At 36.9% G+C, this 18,799-nt stretch overlaps 1 long non-coding RNA gene and 2 pseudogenes across 2 annotated transcripts; 1 reads left to right on the forward strand and 2 right to left on the reverse strand.

Annotated features, from left to right (window-relative positions):
• Positions 1–7,045: 7,045 nt before the first annotated feature.
• On the reverse strand, positions 7,046–17,137 carry LOC147500160 (putative galactinol--sucrose galactosyltransferase 2; annotated as a pseudogene). Its single transcript, XR_015194634.1, has 8 exons — positions 17,025–17,137; positions 16,732–16,860; positions 15,768–16,196; positions 15,435–15,502; positions 15,196–15,330; positions 14,743–15,064; positions 7,363–7,432; positions 7,046–7,279 (listed from the first exon to the last, which is right to left on the reverse strand). The product of XR_015194634.1 is annotated as a putative galactinol--sucrose galactosyltransferase 2 (transcript).
• On the forward strand, positions 9,673–10,225 carry LOC147500161 (uncharacterized). Its single transcript, XR_015194633.1, has 2 exons — positions 9,673–9,918; positions 10,005–10,225. It is a non-coding gene; the product is annotated as an uncharacterized LOC147500161 (long non-coding RNA).
• LOC147500162 (fructose-bisphosphate aldolase 2, cytoplasmic pseudogene) lies at positions 11,988–13,012 on the reverse strand (annotated as a pseudogene).
• Positions 17,138–18,799: the final 1,662 nt, after the last annotated feature.

Consider the following 18,799-nt stretch of genomic DNA (forward strand, 5'->3'; position numbering starts at 1 on the left):
GTGCATACACCAGGGTCAATCCCTTTAATGTCGTCTAGGGACCAACCGATCGCGGAACGATGTTCCCTAATCACCCTAATCAAACATGCCTCTATATCAATAGATAACTAAGAAGATATGATCACCGGATGACTACCATCCGGATCAAGCTCTATATATTTCAACTCAGCAGGAAAAGGTTTAAGCACAAGGGTGGGAGGAATGGGTAAAAAGGATTCCGGAGGATCCTCATCTTGAGTAGTGAAGACCTATTTAGGTAAAAGATCTTCAAACTCAGAAAATGGAGCGACAGAAGGATCTAAAATAGGAGTAAACTCGAACAGGGCGCTGACTTCCTCTAAGTATGAGTCATCGTCAAAGTCGGAACTACCGAAGGAAAGGAACTGGTGCATCTGATTTTCTGGAAACGTATTGTTGAAATAATCTTAAGCTAGGCTCTCGATCATGCTAACTTCCCTATCTATAGACGAATTGGGTAACTGTTTCATCATCTTGAAAACATTTACCTCAACAGAATGATGACCAAAGGACATGGACATCGAACCATCGCGGCAGTTTATGAGCGCATTGGCAGTTGCCAAGAAAGGATGCCCTAAAATGATAGGAACAGAGTCGTTAGCGACTTCTGTGTCTAGGATAACGAAGTCTGCTGGGTAGTAAAAATTCTGAACCTTAACCAACACGTTTTCAACAACCTTAGGATACTTAATAGACTGATCCGCTAATTACAACATCTTTTTAGTAGGTTGCATCTCTTGTAGACCTATTTGTTTATATAAATAATATGGGAGTAAGTTAACACTCGCCCCCAGGTCTAATAGCACAGTCGTCATGTGGGTATCCCCTAAGGTGCATTGTACAGTAGGACGACCAGGGTCTTTGTACTTAATGATTCCATTATGTTCAGATAAAGTTGGGAACTGTTTAGTTAAAAAGGCGTCTTTTGATATATTGGTCTTCTGCCTAGTAGTGCACAACTCTTTTCGAAACTTAGCATGTTGTAATAACTTTTTAATAGCTTAAAAAAAAGGTAGGTTTATCGTTAGTTTTTAAAAACTTCCCTAATTTCATCAAAGTTAGTATCCTTGTGTAACATGGCTAGTCTCTGGGGAAACGGTGGGTTCTCTCTATATTTTTGCATATGGATCGATAGGAGATTTAACCTTGGCCACTTTCCTCTTGGGTTGAGGTTTAACTGGTACCTCTACAAGAGTAGGATCATCAGTTACTACTTCGGTATCTAGTAAAATATCAGGTGTAGGGACCAGTGGTGGGGTAACAACAGGCATAGTTACGGTGTTATCAACCACTCTGCCTGAACGAAGAGTGGTGATGGCATTTAGCTCACCTACGTTTATATTTTCATTACTAGGATTATCGATTACTTCAAAGGCTGTGTTTGGCATTTTAGGATTAGGTATGGCTTGACCTGGAAACACACCTTTTGGTTGGGCTTTCTTTTGGGCTAACCTGGATGGAATGATTAATGGATTGTAGAACTTGTTGGTTAGAATGATGAAAGGATTGTAACATCTGTTGGTTAGCCTGTATGTAGGCGTCGAAATGATCCGGTTGAGAAGGTGTAGTGGTTATAGATGGTGTGACTGAAACTATCTCACATTGATTATTAACGGGTGGGTTGCAATAGTTATTAGTAACTGGAACGATACCTCTATTAGCATTATAATTATTATAATTACCTTGTCTGTGTCCTTGTCTCTGTGGAGCTTGGTTGTAATTGGGTGCTGGCCTAACAGTTTGATTATTAAACCCTGGAGGTGTAACTTGATGATTATTACGCCAACGGAAGTTGGGATACTGTCTCCAAGGTGCAGTAGGTTCGCTATTAATGGAACAAACATTGTCCGGCTGAGCGGATGGTTGTTCATAGACTGGAAGACAATAGGAGTTGGGATGTTCAGGACACAAACAGAAATTACAAGGAATATAGTTGACATTCATGACAGGAGTAGGCTTTTGTTGGACAGAAATGGCTTCTACCTTTTTAGTGAGCGATTCGATTAAAGTTTTAAGCTCATGATCTGATTTAACCTCAAATATACTAGCATTCTTAACTATGGAATAAGAATTAGCGGAGGGGGGGATGTCATTGCCCCCAGTTATTTTGACGTTTAGATTGATCTTCCAAAAACCTATAAGCCTTTGAGAGACCTTTACTAAGAAAACTACCCCCAGTCATTATATCAAGAACCTCTTTATGGTGATGTAAAAGCCCCTTGAAAAAGGCACAAACAAACGTGTCTTTCGCAATGTTATGATGTGGACACTCTATAAGAAGATCAGTGAAACGATGCTAGGCCTCTGAAAAGGATTCATGAGGATTCTGGCAGAAGAAATGAATCTTCTTAAGCATTTCATCTATATTTAGAGGTGGGTAAAATTGTTCCATGAACAATTGAACGAGGTTGGCCCATGAGTCCACAAAATTAGGCGCTTGGGCAGTTAACCAAGATGTTGCCTTATTGGCTAGGGTGAAAGGAAACACCCTAAGTTTAATTTGCTCCGAACCAACGGTAGGATGATGAAATGTGGTAAGAACTTTTTCAATCCTACGCATATGTTGATATTTGTGATTAATAACAGAAGATGGTTTACTAGTACCGGACCTTAATCTCATACAAGGCTAAGACCAATATAAAACAAACCACTATCAACAGTAAAACAACCCTGATACGCTAGAATTAAAAACCCCTTTGACAGAAGAGGCGAGGAGTGGAAGAAGGAGTACCTGAATGCCTCCTTGCTACGCGTTTGAATAGTGTCTTGTATACGTGATCACAATATATTCACGAACTTGGAAACACTGAATAACGTGAACGAAGAAAGTTGGAAACTAACCTTTGAAAATCGGGTCAGATCGTGTTGGGCGCTGGCGTTTGAACTAGCGAGAAGTCTTGGGCTCTTTGCATGACTTCGAAGTCCAATGAATTGAGCGCGGGCACGCTTGGAAATAGCCTAACAAGGGCGCAGGCGCGCTCGTGCTTGACTCGATGTCTAGTGATTTAAGGGTGTACGCGCTCCTGAAATAGAACACTTTGGGCGCGGGCGCGCTCCGTGTAGAATTCCGAAAAAAATATTTCTGAACCAAACAAACACAGTTAGAACCAAACAAGGGTGGGTAGGTTTAATGGGGTTTTGGTAAGGATGAAAATACTAAAGAAAACGAATTTAAACAACACTAAGATGGTAGCGGTAGCCATTTTGATAAACGTAAAACAATAGTTTTACCTAGACTACTTAACTATTTATGCTATGAATAAGTAAAACTAAAGCTAATTTACTGCTATATTATCAAAGTTATCTACTCTCAGTTATCGGGAAATATGTTGAGTAGAGAATTCGTTCCACTCCTAGTTGTTTAAACGTAAGTTTCCGCTAGTTTAATCGATACTAACAAAACTAATGAGAGTAATGAAGTGTACTTATACTAATATGGTGATTGAATACTAAAATATGAATATAGAGAAGGGATTAGGGGAATTTGATTCCACTTGATGTATTCCTAATATGCTAGTGTAGATTATTGCAATCCTAATCAAATAAGATTAAGTGTTTGATCCCTAATTATTCATGACAATCTTTGACAACTAATAATTAGCATGTGAGGAAGTTCAACCCATTCTCGATCATGGCGAATCAACTAACCTACTATAATGAAACTCTTAAGAGGCAATAATCCTAACTAACACATCAAGTCTTTATCAAGCTTCATCAAACCCCTCTAATAGAGGTTTAGCTAGAAGTCATTAGACTATCATTAATAAAGAGATAAGAATAAGACATAATGAAGAACAAACTTGGATTTTATTGATCTTATTGAATAATGAAGAACAAATAATTAACTTAACACTAATGAAAGAGCTAACGAATTAAAAGTTAGGTCTAAACTAATTAATAACTAAGTCTATGTCTAACTATCTAGCTATCTAGGTATATTGATCTAACTCTAAGTATATAGAGAGTTATGCCTTAGTCCTCTTTATATAAGAGAGGGCTAGGTTTACAATTTCGTGCATGGGCTTTAGAGCCATATTTTGGGTCCTTCAATCAAGCCCAAAACCTAATTACATATGTCTAAAAACTCTGTTGGAAATTACTGCAACGGCCTTTTCATCCACTTCTTCTCCTCTGATTGGGTCAAGGCCTGGACCATTAGAAAGCACTTTTCGAGCCGGTCATTTTGACATATAATAGGCCCAATTCCAATATATGAGTCTAATGATACGGCCTGTAGAAGTTTTGTTTACTTTTCTGCTCTATTTCTACCCGCGTTAACTTTGACTTTCAGCTTTGATCGAGCTATAAAAAGGTTTTTTCTCCTTGAATCTTGGCCTTTAAGCATAGAACTTCTTAGCAACCAACCTTTGCTCCTTTATCTTGCAAAAGTGACGTATTTCTTCTTATATTCGACTCTAATGCCTGAAATACACAAAAACACGTAAACAGTACTAACTCTTATTTATTATACACATAATTTGTCTAAATGTAATATTATTAAGGGGTTAAAATTACAGTTTTGGGCTCTTATCAGGTGTCGACCTCAGAGAAAAAAAGGGGGCTAAGGTGGCTTCTTGGGAGCATTCTCAACTACTCAGTATTCATGGTCTTTGATATGGCGGAGTGAAATTGGACTCATATAGCATTATGGATCTAATGTAGTATTTTCTTTAAAATTACTATCCATGTGGAAAAAGCCCAAGACATACCCAACTTTAAATATGTCTATTCTTGACTCATAATTGATTTTGATTAGTGAACAAAAATATTAAGTTATTAATTTCTCTATGTTTGGACATTGTACTTTGGATTACTTTAGCCTTGTTATGACATTATTTTTCATAAAATTATGCATAAAGAATTTTACTTGATGGAAATGTGATATCTTTGTTTCTCTGTCTCGTGTTTCATGTTTCATATCGAATGAGACATGTTAATTTTAGGCATGTTAATTTGACTTGTGAGGTTTAATATCGAATGAAATAAAGAGCAAGTATTTTCCTGTTAGACAACAATTTGTTACGCAAGGCTAATGTGCAGCTCTTGAACTTGAACAAATATACCCACAACAATCATTCTAAATACTAACTGATATGTACAATTTAATATATATTGCCACATCTTCAACCTCCGAAGTTCAAATGATCCAACCATAAGCGAACACAAATCTGATTTGTTTTCTATTTTACTCTACTAATAGAGCATGTTTATGTCCATCTAGCTCCAGGATTGAGAAGTCCTCATACATGTATGATTCGTCCACAAATCAATCCTTCCCACCACTTAGTCAAGCTCAAGTAGTACAATTCATCTAAACTTTTTGCCTTACCAAATAAGATTTTAGTCATATCCCCTTCAAAATCATTACTTGCATTGAATAAGTGCGTGAGGCTTAAGATCTTCAAGTTGTGAGTGGACAGAAGTTCTTCCTTAGCTTCTATAGCTTCCGAGGAAACTTCATGCATGTAAAGAGGAAACTTCAATTCCCTCTTTTGTGTTGCCTCTACTTAAACTTGTAAAAGACATCATGAGAGGACACGTTTAGTAGGACCTTAGAAACCACACACAACAAGAAAAAAAAGTTTTATATCACTATTAAAAACAGTGACAAAAAGTCTTTTGTCACTATTTTTTTTTTCCCAAAACCGTGAAAGAGTGGGGGTCATTTATTTTTTTCCCAAAACTTTCACAAATATTTCTTCTAGATTAGCCTCTATCTACTATAAAAAACGGTAACAACTGCTCAAAAACCGTCACAATAAATCATATCATGTGACGGTTTTAAATAAATTGTTATGCATTCATCCTTTTTAATAGTCATAAAACCATTAAAAAAATATAACAACTGCTCAAAAACCATCACAACAAATCATATCATTTATGACAGTTTTATTTATCTTTTTTAACGGTCATAAAAAATATCATTAGTCATGACGGTTTGGGTAAAACCGTGATATATATACATTGTTTTTTTTAATTATTAAAAAAAGAAAAAAAATGTGAATATATATATATATATATATATATATATATATATATATATATGAACCTGCAATAAATTAGACACATGAATAAACTATATACGATCTATTAAATTTCAAGCTATGCTATCAATATCGGATTAATCGGCCGATTAATCGCGTATCGCTCGTAAATCGATTAGTTTTTACCGATTTTTTTACTTTTTCTCACCGAACTGATTTAATCACTGAATTGACCAATTAATTGGCCGAGATGACCGATTTCTCACTAAACCGAGAAAAAAAATTATTGAAAATATCGGTTTCCCATCCAAAAAAATACTTAAAATTAACGAATTAGATTCTTAAACCGTATTAATAATAATAGAACCCAATCAATACACAAAGCTAACAGTTTACTTATTTTTCCCTCCTTAATAAAAGTTAAATATATAAATTATTGTATTATCTCTCTAATAAATATTATCGCTTCTCAATCATCTTATTCCTTTAAATATTTAATGTAATTTTTGTGTTTGACATATCTGTAGTACTCCAAAATTGAGCTAGTTAGATGTGATTATGAGAATTTGATATTTTTTGTTACATCTCGGATCCCTGTTTAGAAATATTTGGTATAATTATACTAATATATATTTTGAAAACATCAAATATGTACATCCGATATAACCGATTAAATCACCGATTAATCGCATATCGCTCCTCGACCGATTAGTTTCGAAAACCGATTTTAACTGCTTAGATTTCAAATAACACTCATATATAGTGCTAATTTAATTGAAACATTCCAATCCCCTTGGATAACTAATATATATTTGTACTTAATCGTAAAACATAATGAAGTAAATAACATATTTCCAATAATTCATATAAATTTAATCAGCCTAATCCAAATCCAAATGAAAAAATAAATCTCGTCAAAATCGATCACTCACATATGTCTTCAGCCTTATTGTTCATCTTCGTCTTGAGGATAGTTCATAACATATTATTAGATGAACTTAACAAAATCCATTCGAACTTCATTTATCTTCTTATCGGTGAAAACCATTTTATGGCTAAGATTTTTTAGCTGGAATATAAGAAACAACAAAGTTAATATTTTGCTAAAAAAAAAGAGTTAAAAACACAGTTGCTAAAGATATCAAGCATAAATTAAGTTAAAATGTGAGAGACATTTTATTTACTTTCAATGGCATAAGAGAATGATTGCTTATTATGTCTCACATGAAGCGCATTGCATAAATACCACATTGTTTACCATTTGGTTGCCTAGGGCCCTGCAAAAATATGAAATTGAATTAGGAATGTTATACATCAAGTACATATATAAATAGTAAATTAACTGTGATCGTTTAATTACCTTGATGTTGTGCCAACATGGTTTTTGAGAACTTCTATTCACTTGAATCCCTCTTAAAGTTATCAACGCACTTCAAGTTAAAAATTTAAACAATTAATGTCAATATAAGAAATAAAAAATCTATATATATATATATATATATATATATATATATATATATATATATATATATATATATATATATATATATATATATATATATATCTGGGTTTGTCTAGAGTGCCACTCTTATAGTGACACTCTTATCTCACACTCCTCTTGAGCCGTCGGATCTCGCCCTCAAGATCTGAAGATCTAAACCACTGATAAAACCGATATTTCAATATTTCGCGGTATTTCAAAATAAAAAAAAACGAAAATCACAAAAATCACGAAATTCAAAACTCTCTCTCTCTCTCTAACTTCTTCTTCTCCAGTTTGAACCAAGCTTATGGATTAAGGTATTTTTCCACTTTTAATTCGTTTGATTTGTTATTTAATTAGCTTGGATTCGTTTGAAATAAACCTAGTAAACTTTATTCTTGGATGTTGTTTATATTGTTGTTTAAAACGCGAAATTGGGTATGAACTAACCTAGTAAACTTTATTCTTGGATGTTGTTTATATTGTTGTTTAAAACGCAAAATTGGGTATGAACTTAGACAAGTAAACAAGTTTAAAACGCTTGGTTCAATTGTTTATGAACTTAGACAAGTAAACAAGTATGAATTGGGTATGAAATTGTTTATATTGTTGTTTAAAACGCGATATAGTTCGGTGAACTCTGTCGTATTCTGTATTGGAAGTAAACTTTGCCGTATTCTGTCAGAGTTCGGTGAACTCTGTCAGAGCTTTCAACTCTGTCGTATTCTTCATGTCGTATTCTGTCAAAGTTCGGTGAACTCTGTCAGAGTTTTGAACTCTGTCGTATTCTTCATGCCGTATTCTGTCAGAGTTTTGAACTCTGTCAGAGTTCGGTGACCTCTGTCAGAGTTCGGAGACAGAGGTCAGAGTTTTGAACTCTGTCGTATTCTTCATGCCGTATTCTGTCAGAGTTTTGAACTCTGTCAGAGCTTTTAACTCTGTCAGAGTTTTGAACTCTGTCGTATTCTGTCAGAGTTTTGAACTCTGTCAGAGCTTTGAACTCTGTCAGAGTTCGGTGAACTCTGTCAGAGCTTTCAACTCTGTCAGAGTTCGGTGAACTCTGTCGTATTCTTCATGCCGTATTCTGTCAGAGTTTTGAACTCTGTCAGAGCTTTGAACTCTGTCAGAGTTCGGTGAACTCGGTCAGAGCTTTGAACTCTGTCGTATTCTTCATGCCGTATTTCTGTTAGAGTTTTGAACTCTGTCAGAGTTCGGTGAACTCTGTCAGAGTTTTGAACTCTGTCAGAGTTCGGTGAACTCTATCAGAGCTTTCAACTCTGTCAGAGTTTTGAATTCACTGGTAAGGATTATTTACGCTCCAAAGGAGCTTCTAGTTCCAATAAACTATCACAATAGAACCAATCATTCTCAGTTAAGCAGGATGAATTCACTGGTAGACGTCCGTAGCCAGTTGTTGCATAGATCTTTGATGGAAGAAATGACAAGCGTAGATTGTTCAAAACAAATTTGGAGCTATTGAAAATATCGGATATCATCGCCTTGTGAGGTTTCTAGTAAACCAAGGTCAGCCCGTGAAGGGTGGTGGTCATTCTTTGAGAGAGAGATGGTAAGAAGGCAGGCGACAAATGGTGAGGTCTTAAGAATTTGAGGTTTGAAGGACATACAAATGTATATATTACTTGTGGTGTGTATATATGGATAGTGCTTTCGATGGCATGTAAAACCTTATAATAGTGATCCTACTACTTGTATGATCTAGCTTGAGGTAGTAATTACGTGTGCATGGTCGAGGTAATAATCCTACTACTTCATGCTTTCGAACAATAAGGAATACAACTCCTTCAGAGCATGGCTTCTAAAACAAAGATACTATGATGGGATAGTGAAAAGCTGAAATGCAGTCTGCATTTTGACTCGCTCCAAACCCATAGGATGTCTCGATCAAGTGATCTATCTTTGATGCAGGGGAAAGTTACTTATAAACCGATTATTATATTCTCGATAGTTATCGGTCCTTACAAAACTAGTTACTAAGTAAAAGCGTGGATGAAGCTTCGGGATATTGCATAACGGGCGAGATTGCCGTCTATTCGTGTCATTAATTTGGTTCGCTCCCACCACTACCATAGTACCATGTACTACAAGAAGAATCAACTTAAACTTACAAAACTTATACTGAAGGATTTCATTGAAAAGTTTATGTGACAATCATAACAATCAAAATGAAAGGTCATTCTAAATTCAAGTTCTCAACAAAAGAATCAAATAATCATACAAGACCATTATTAACTCTTACACATGGTCATCATCTTGCCCTGAAAACAAATCCTTACTGATTCATGAGGTTTCTAGATTTGGTGTTGGATTTGACATATGTGGTAGTATTTATACTGATTCATGTGTTTTTATTGGGGGGTAATTAGGCAAATGGTGGTGGCGGAAGATGGTGAACATGAGGAAGCAAGTGGAGAGGTTAGTTTTTTCTCACGACCTTAATAAAAGCGGTTTGATTTAACTTTGCTTGACTGATCTGTTTATTCAATTTTTTTGTTTTGCAGGAAGGAGATAAAGAACAAAGAGTTAGATATACAACTAAAGTCAGAAAGTTAGATTGGAAATCTCATTGTAGTCAAAAAATGTTATGTTAGGACTCTTTTGTAAGTGCAAGTTGTTGATATGTAGCAACTTAGCTTTATGTTCAGTAATTCAGACAATGTATTTCACATGGTGTCACATTGTTGAAATATGAAATGATAGTGATCTTGCTTTGGACTTGTCATTCTTTTCATGTTCACCTAAGATCCTAGGGTTTCATCTATTTCATGTCACATTGCCTTTGGTTATGTTTTACGCTATTAGCGGGCATTGATTTTAATAGGGACGTCTGCATCGATTGGAGTAAAACAGGTTATACTACTTACCGGGCTCTGGCGTATGTGCTTTGCTTAGATCTCGGTTTATATCCATTCAATGGCTCTTCTTGTGCTCTCCGACAATTTATGATTTTAATTTGTCACAGCGAAGTATCTCTATTAATAATCTAATGCAGAACACAAAAATCCCAATGTTATCAACAAAAATCCCAATGTTATTTACCAAAACACAAAAATCTAATGCAGTACGCAATGTTTTTGCCAAAACACAAAAGATCTGTTGTTTTTGCCTCTTGAACGGTGTGGTCACACCGTTTGGGACTAAGTCCAAACGGTGTGGCCATATCGTTTGGATTTGAACTTGCAAAAAAAATGGCGTGTCTGTTTGGACTTTGTCCCAAACGGCATGGCCACACCGTTTGGACTTAGTCCCAAACGGCATGGCCACACCGTTTGGCCTTAGTACCAAACGGTGTGGCCATGCCGTTTGGGACTAAGGCCAAACGATGTGGCCATGCCGTTTGGACTTTGAACTTGCAAAAATGGCGTTAATGCTGTTTGGACTTAGTCCCAAGCGGCATGGCCACACCGTTGGTACTAAGGCCAAACGGTGTGGCCATGCCGCTTGGTACTAAAACCAAACTAATAACCACACCGTTTGGACTTAGTCCCAAACGGCATAGCCACACCGTTTGGCCTTAGTACCAAACGGTGTAACCATGCCGTTTGGGACTAAGTCCAAAACAGAACCGCGCCATTTTTTGCAAGTTCAAAGTCAACGGCATAGCCACACCGTTTGGCCTTAGTCTCAAACGGTGTGGCCATGCCGTTTGGAACTAAGTCCAAACGGTGTGGCCATATCCTTTGGATTTGAACTTGAAAAAAAAATGGTGTGTCTGTTTGGACTTTGTCCCAAACGGCATGGCCACACCGTTTGGCCTTAGTCCCAAAACGGCATGGCCACACCGTTTGGTACTAAGGCCAAACGGGTGTGGCCATGCCGTTTGGGACAAAGTCCAAACAGACACACCGTTTTTTCGATCCAAGTTCAAATCAAAATGAGTTGGTTTTATATTGGCATGGCATCAGGATATTTTGTGGGGGCTTTGGGAGTTTTCAGTGTCTTGCTATTCAAGAAAAGCCGGAGGTATTCCAGTGGGCGAGATACCATCCATCTCCAATCACTCCATTTGGGTAGCAATGATGATATGTCATGGCAAGGTGAAATTTCATGGACCTTTGAACCGATGGGGTGGCAAGATGGTCGTAATGATCTGGGTGCAGCGCTTAGTCCATGGGCGGCTTCTTCGACTCCATTGGGTAGTCGGCCAGTCTTTCGGCGTTAGGCTAATGATTACTCTCTCTCACAATCCCAATGGTTACAACCGTTGTGCTAATCCTTCTTATTAAACTTCTTTTTTTTGGTGTGACTTACGGTGGAAGAATTGAGCTTCAAAGCTTTGTCGCTAGTCATAAGAAGTCTCAAGATTTGTAACAATGGGAGCTATAAAGGAGAGTGGACGGTGATGGTCGTAGAGTTTCTTTAGTGAAGAATGAGATCCTCTATTAGAGTCCAAATTCAATCGTTATGTCAAATAGAATCAAAGATGAATCCAGGGGAAAAATATAGGGAGTTGTATACACCACCTAAACTCTCATTGACATTAGCATGAAGCCTAATCCAAATGAAAATGGCGAAAAATACAACAGTCAACACATACACTATAAAGAGGTTCAAAAAAGAGCAAAACATAAAATTCATCAGAGAAAGCATTAAAACAAGACAAATCACTTGGAGAAACATTCGAACTCAACAAACATGCCCCCCAAAATTATTAAATCAGCCTCACTCAACTACGCAGGAAAAAAGATCTAAACATTAAGCCTTAAAGACAGACTTTATCTCCAAATTTTTCCCTCGTATCTACTCATAAAATCGCAATACTAAAACACAAAACTTCATCAGTACTTGTAATCCTTGACATGAAGGCCTTCTGAAGCACCATCTCCAACAGCTGCATCACCCTTGTAGGTACCAAGGGTGGCCTCTGAGTTTGCCTTACACCTTGCGAGGAAGGCAGCCTGCGCCTTCTCCACATTTTCCACTTTTCCGCATCATGCCTTGAGAGTACTGGCTGGAGAGCACGTCCAAAGGAGAATGAGAGTGACCATGGCTTCTTTCCTTTGAGCTAGTTCATTGCATTAAGGTTAATTGTGGCCTGCTCTTCATTCTCGTCACGACAAGAACACCACCGCAAGAAAACGGTTTGGGGGCATTGTTTGCTGCAAGGCACACACTGTGTATTCAGGAATGACCTCTGGGGCTACCTTCTTGGCATTGAGTCACCATGTTGGGCTTCAATAGAGTTCCCTTGAGCAGAACCTTGTGGTCATTCAATGCCTTGTAACAGGCAGCAAGTACTCGCTCAGTCACATCAACACAACGGTCAATGTCATGAGATCCATCAACCAAGATCTCTGGCTCAACGATTGGAACGAAACCATTTTCTTGACAGATGATGGCATACCTGGCCAAACCATTAGCATTCTCATTAATTGATGCTGGATAGACGCTTCCCAATTGTTCCAGTAGACTCATCAGCAGCAAGGATACCCCTTCCAGGGGTGTACATTGGCAATGAGTTCATCCGTAACAGCATTTGCTTTTCGCCCCTTCCTGGCCTCTCTTACTCCTTTTCCTTGCAGTGCCAATCGATTGCTTTCGCGCTTTCCTCTTGCCTTTAGGGAAGTCTTCTCTGTGTGACCCAACAATTTTACTTTCTAGCTCCTTTTTGTGGTTCTCCCCTTGGCATATTCAATCTCCTCTGTTTCAACTAGAGGTGACTCGAGGAGTTAGGCTTCATGCGTTTCTTCCTTCCACCATTCGTCTGAAAAATACAGTACACCATTCAACAATTTTTCTAACGGATTTTCATGCTTAGAAAGAACTTGTACCATAACATATTAGGATATATAAATATCTCGGTGTTACTTGCTGGCCTCTTGCTTTTAATTGATCGGGAAGTCAATTGTTTATGCTCTAATAGTTAATTGTCTACTAGGAATACCACTATTCTATTACTATTGACTGCAGGCCATATCTTTCAAAAGAAATAACTTTTCATTGAACACCAAAGAAATAGAAAGTTTCACATTGATTTTCGTTTGTATACCTTGGGACCACGATCAACCAACTGAGCCCATTCATTTCTGTTTTAAAAACAATCAAGAACGACTTGTGAATGACTTGAATATGCATAACGCTCTCCATTGTGTTTTCTCAAGTTATTCCAATGCTACAACAAATGAAATATTGGAAAATTAGTATATAAAATGTAAAAGCGAGTAAATTGAGTTCCATATCGAAGTGAAGAGCATACACATACGGAAGAGCAACATTGCACGCGGTTCTTCATATGTCATCCACCGCCTTAAACTCATTATCTAATCAAGTAGGCACAGAACAAGATTTGGAACTTAAAATTCTGAATAGAAATAAGTAATGGGAGTGGAATTTGTGTGTAATAAATAAATAATTAATTTAGAGAGATGTTTTAATTTAAAAGGCTTGGAAATTCAAGAGAGAGATAGAGAAAAAATAGATCGAGAGAGAAACCGTACCTATTTGAATCCTTCTTCGTCAGCACTTGAATGGGGGTTGAATTTCTGGAGATGGTTCAGTTTTTGTAGATTCAAAAATTTCTGGAGTGGAGAAGAAGACCATGAGAGATAATCAAAAATTTCGCATTTTTTTGTTTTTAGGTTTCCGAAATAATTTGAAATTTCGCGTTTTTATCAGAATTAGATCTGATGATTTCATCTTGAGATCTGACGGTTCAAGAGGAGTGTGAGATAAGAGTGTCACTATAAGAGTGGCACTCTAGACAAAACCGATATATATATATATATATATATATATATATATATATATATATATATATATATATATATATATATATATATATATATATATCTGAACTCCACCTTATAAATAACTCCAAAGTTACTCCACTCATAAAATGAACTTACAAAATGAACTGAGGGACTAATTTTTTGTGGATGTGTACATCTCATGATGGAGAACACCCCCACCAAAAATCAGCTCAATTGAATATGTCTAATCTTGTCAAAAATTGTATCGAAATTAAAAAAATCTGGACCGTTGGATAATTTCATAACTTTCTAAATGATTTTTGATGAGGTTGTACATCTTCAAATGAGCTGATTTTTTGTGAGGATGATCTCTATTGTGTAGAAAATATCTCCACCAAAAATCAGCTTCTAGTTCATTGAGTTAAGTGGTGGAGTTCATTTGGAGTTCGTTTTAGTGGAGTTCATATAACCATCCCCTCTATATATATATATATAGAAATAGTTATCAATAGTTACGTACGTATAAATGTGAATGGAAATAGTTACGTACGTGTTGATAATGATTTCCATGTCACCAATGCATTTACCATTCACCATTTTGTATCAAATTTGCCACTCCAAGCCACTTCAAACCAAATTAGCAAGCTCGATCACCTTATCTATGGGCATAAACGACAACTTCACCATTCTAATCAGCTCCAACAACTTGATCCATAAGATCAACATCAGTTGCACGGACGGAACCAGTAAGGGTGCATGGCAAGGTATCATGTAATAGTGTCTTCTTGGCGACCTTGCACCACCCAGCACATTGGCAGTTAAATACGCCCACCACACCAGAACATTTATTCGTATTCCATACTTTGAGCAAGCTGCAAATTCGAAATATATTTGGCTTTAGTTAACTGATATCAGGAAGAAATCTTTATAGATGTTTTAGAGCAGAATTAATCACTAGACAGTAGAAGCTAAATGCCTAGACCGGAAAAATGAGTAAACGAACCTGGTTCCATCTCTAGCAGGATTAGCAAAGAGATAATCACGCGTCGGTCTGCCAGGAAGTTTAGCACGGAGCACTGAACCGTCAGGAAGGACCAATTTCTTCAAGAGCTCAAAATTGTGGTTACCTGGCTTGTCACTAATAAAAGCAAAGAGATTGTGACTATTAATCACAACGCATAAACATAAACGATACAAAATCCAATAAAAAATAAGTACTTTGGCCCTTAAATGTTGCAATACCTGACATAAATAGGACATCCACCGACAGCTCGAGCGGCAGCATGATAATCAGCGGTTGGGTGTAGGCTCTGCGCAATAAATATTTTTCCATCAATATGTGATCTTCTAACAATTTAAGGAAGACCATTTACTGGATATATAGAGTCTATTTTCTTTTTGTTTTACGATAAATATCATCTGATGAATGGAAGAATACTTGTGCCATCTTGTTAGCCAGTACTACTTATGTGGAACATATCTCAGTCAGGTTGCATAAATTCACCAAGATAAAGGGTGTTGTATGCCACAGACGTTATGTGGATCGTATGTGAATAAATCATCTGATGCTCTCACCACAACAGTCTTCTTAGCACTGTACATTCCATCTGTGCTGTGGCACATGCAAGCAATGCAACCATTGTCCGGGAAATTGCGAGAGATGGAGGCTTCAAGGGCCTGGTGGTAGCTCCGCGTAAGGGCGACGCGCTCACCATGGCCTTCGCCAATGATGTTCTGTACATCAACGTTTACCCCGTCTACGCCACAAGAGGAGAGGTATGCATGGAGTTCGTTGTAGAAATCAAATACTTTCTTAGGTTGCACCAAACCAAGACCATGAACTGAAACGCTGTCCATAACAATGTCTAGCTGGTTTCCCTTCACACCTGGTGACTGAACTGGGTACGTGAGTGCACTGTCGTAATGTTCCATGCCAGTAGCTGCGGGCTTTACACGGTTACACCTCCCCAGTAACCGGCAAGGGCATGCCATTCGTAAGCAAACCTGCATCATGTATTGAAGACTATAACACACTTCAAACAGTTCACTAGCACTTTCTCTCCCCTTGCAATAAGATCATAACACATTCCACTACCCTAAATGTATATGATAACTTTCACTGTTGGGGCGTAAGGCATCCCAAATCTTATAGAGCTCAACTCCAAATAAAAGAAATACTTTTTGGATCTAGTTAATGACCGTTCGAATTTCCATTATACAGATTTGATCACCAACATTAAATTTCCAAATTTAACAGATTATCAAGGCTGTTTAGTTGCATCAGTTATTATTCTCACATCCCAAACAAAAAAACGGGAATTTTGAGGCGGTCAACAGCGTTGTTAATTTGGCATTATGCCAGCTCACACCACTCAAATTCAGCAACAAAGGATATCTTGTGGATCTAATGTCACATACAACAGGTTATTTCACACGCACACGGCACACCATTCATGTGAAACCACCTATGGGAAAATCTTGTGAAACGAAACAAAGAGAACTGAGAAGGTTGATGTATGATGAAACCACTAATACTTACTTGACGTTATGATTCTGCTTGGCTTCTTCCACAACATGCTTTAAACCTCGGGCCTGATCATTATTTTTTGCCATTCTTTTGGAACTTCAATGCTCATTTTCTCTTATTCCTGTAAGTCTGCTAGCGAATCTGGTGATAGATTACCAAAAAGATGCCATGTAAGTCTCGATAAAAAAAAAATGCCTCTCAATGGAATTCTAACAGGAACACATTGGGGAGGGGAGGAAAGAGGGATGTACAATCAGTATTATATATATTCATGAATATTTAGTTCAGAGAAAGAATGGGCTTACTATACTCCTTCTTGAACAAGGCATTCCTCAGGTTCCTTATTAGCTTCAACACCAATTTGTTGCCACCCATCATCAATGATCAAGAAGCGTGGCGGAGTGCCTCCTCTGGCAAGCTGGATCACCAGCAAACATACGTTTAGCTTAGAAAAAATTACTATCACTATGTTTTGCTTTGACTACCAATATAAACTGTAGACACCCCCCACCCCCCCGAGTGAAACTTTTACCCACATCAATGCTCAAACTATTAAAAACTAAGTGTCAGGCCTACTTGTATATTCTCACCTTTGGAGGCCCTCATCAACTCCCTCGGCCGTGACGTCAGTATAAAAAGCATCCCATGTACACCAACCAAACCAGTCGAGAAATTGAGGCAACTGTAATTGAAATTGGAAGAACAACTTTCAATAGAGTTTCTCAAAAGTACTTAAGGTTTTAGTTTCCTTCCTTAAATGTAAGGAAAAAAGATGAGGCCTTTTACTCACTTTTTTCTTCTCCCGATGGTGGAATGTCTTCATGTGTTTTTTCTACCCCTGTTTCACATGAAACAAATTTTATATCAATCTTCTTCATTGCACTGTCTTGTCCTGAATTTAATTTCACAAAGAATTCAAATGTTTGATAGAGGTGTGAACGCGTAGAAATCCTAATCACAATCAATTGAAACTCCCTTGTTCCAAAAAAAAATATTGGCATAGAACTCAAAAACCAAAACGTTTTAGTGCAAAGTTCAAAATCGAAGAGAGAGAAAGAACTAACCTTGTCTTCAATTACTGAACAAACCCACTGACTTTCGGTGAGCTAATGAACACTGAACTTGTCAAACTGAAATTATTTTAGGTCGAGAATGAGTGAAAAGAGAGTCGTGAGAAAAAGTGTTTTTTTTTTCTTGTTTCCAAAAGGCAGGTAGTTAGAATTTGAAAGAAGCGGGAGACAGAGGGAGATGAGAGTGAACGTGGGCATTAGTGTTTCTCGGAATTAGTTGTTTTCTAGTGGAGTAAAAACTAGTTGGGTCTACTAGATGAGTGAAATAATTAGTTTTCGAACCCGTTCTTTGAACGGGTACTGTTATATTAAATTATTATGAAAATTATAGTAACTATGCGAGGTTGTGGAGCTATGAGATATGAATATTATATTAGCTTTTATTTAATTTTTGATGTGGATAGCTATGAGATATGAATATATGAATATCATATTGGGTTACACTAAATTTTTTATGTGATTCCTATGAATATCATTAACCAGTATATCTCTCACGTTGAAGAAAAAGATACTGAAGTAACCTTAAGTTGAAATAGCTATCACGTAATATTGCTTCAATCTAGTTATTAGAGAATTATAATGGGCTACACTATGAATAAATTAAGATCGAGCATTTAGTAATGGCTTCTTGCTATTTAGCAAAAAAGTGTTAATCTTTGAAAGTTTACATCCATTATCAGCTATATTTTTGTGGTTTTATGTAAAGGAATTGGGAAATAAGTGGTTGTGGACCGAGTACATGTGTAAATTGAAGGTTGCCTGAAACTGTAGGATTTGAGGAGAAAGGTTAGCTTGGGTTGCATTATCCCACAACTCTTTCATTGTACATAGAACTTGTTGATTGGACATGATGTCTTTTTCAGTCTTTTAATGTAAATGGTGTAAATTAATAAAATTTTGTAATGGCAGAAAGTAAGAGCAACAAACAAAGAATCAACTCAAGATAAGAAATGTTATCAATCAGATTCTCATTGTTATTTCTGATTATGTATTAATCTTATAGGATAACG

Source organism: Coptis chinensis, chromosome 5 (genome assembly GCF_015680905.1).
Source record: "Coptis chinensis isolate HL-2020 chromosome 5, ASM1568090v1, whole genome shotgun sequence".
Taxonomy (NCBI): Eukaryota; Viridiplantae; Streptophyta; class Magnoliopsida; order Ranunculales; family Ranunculaceae; genus Coptis; species Coptis chinensis.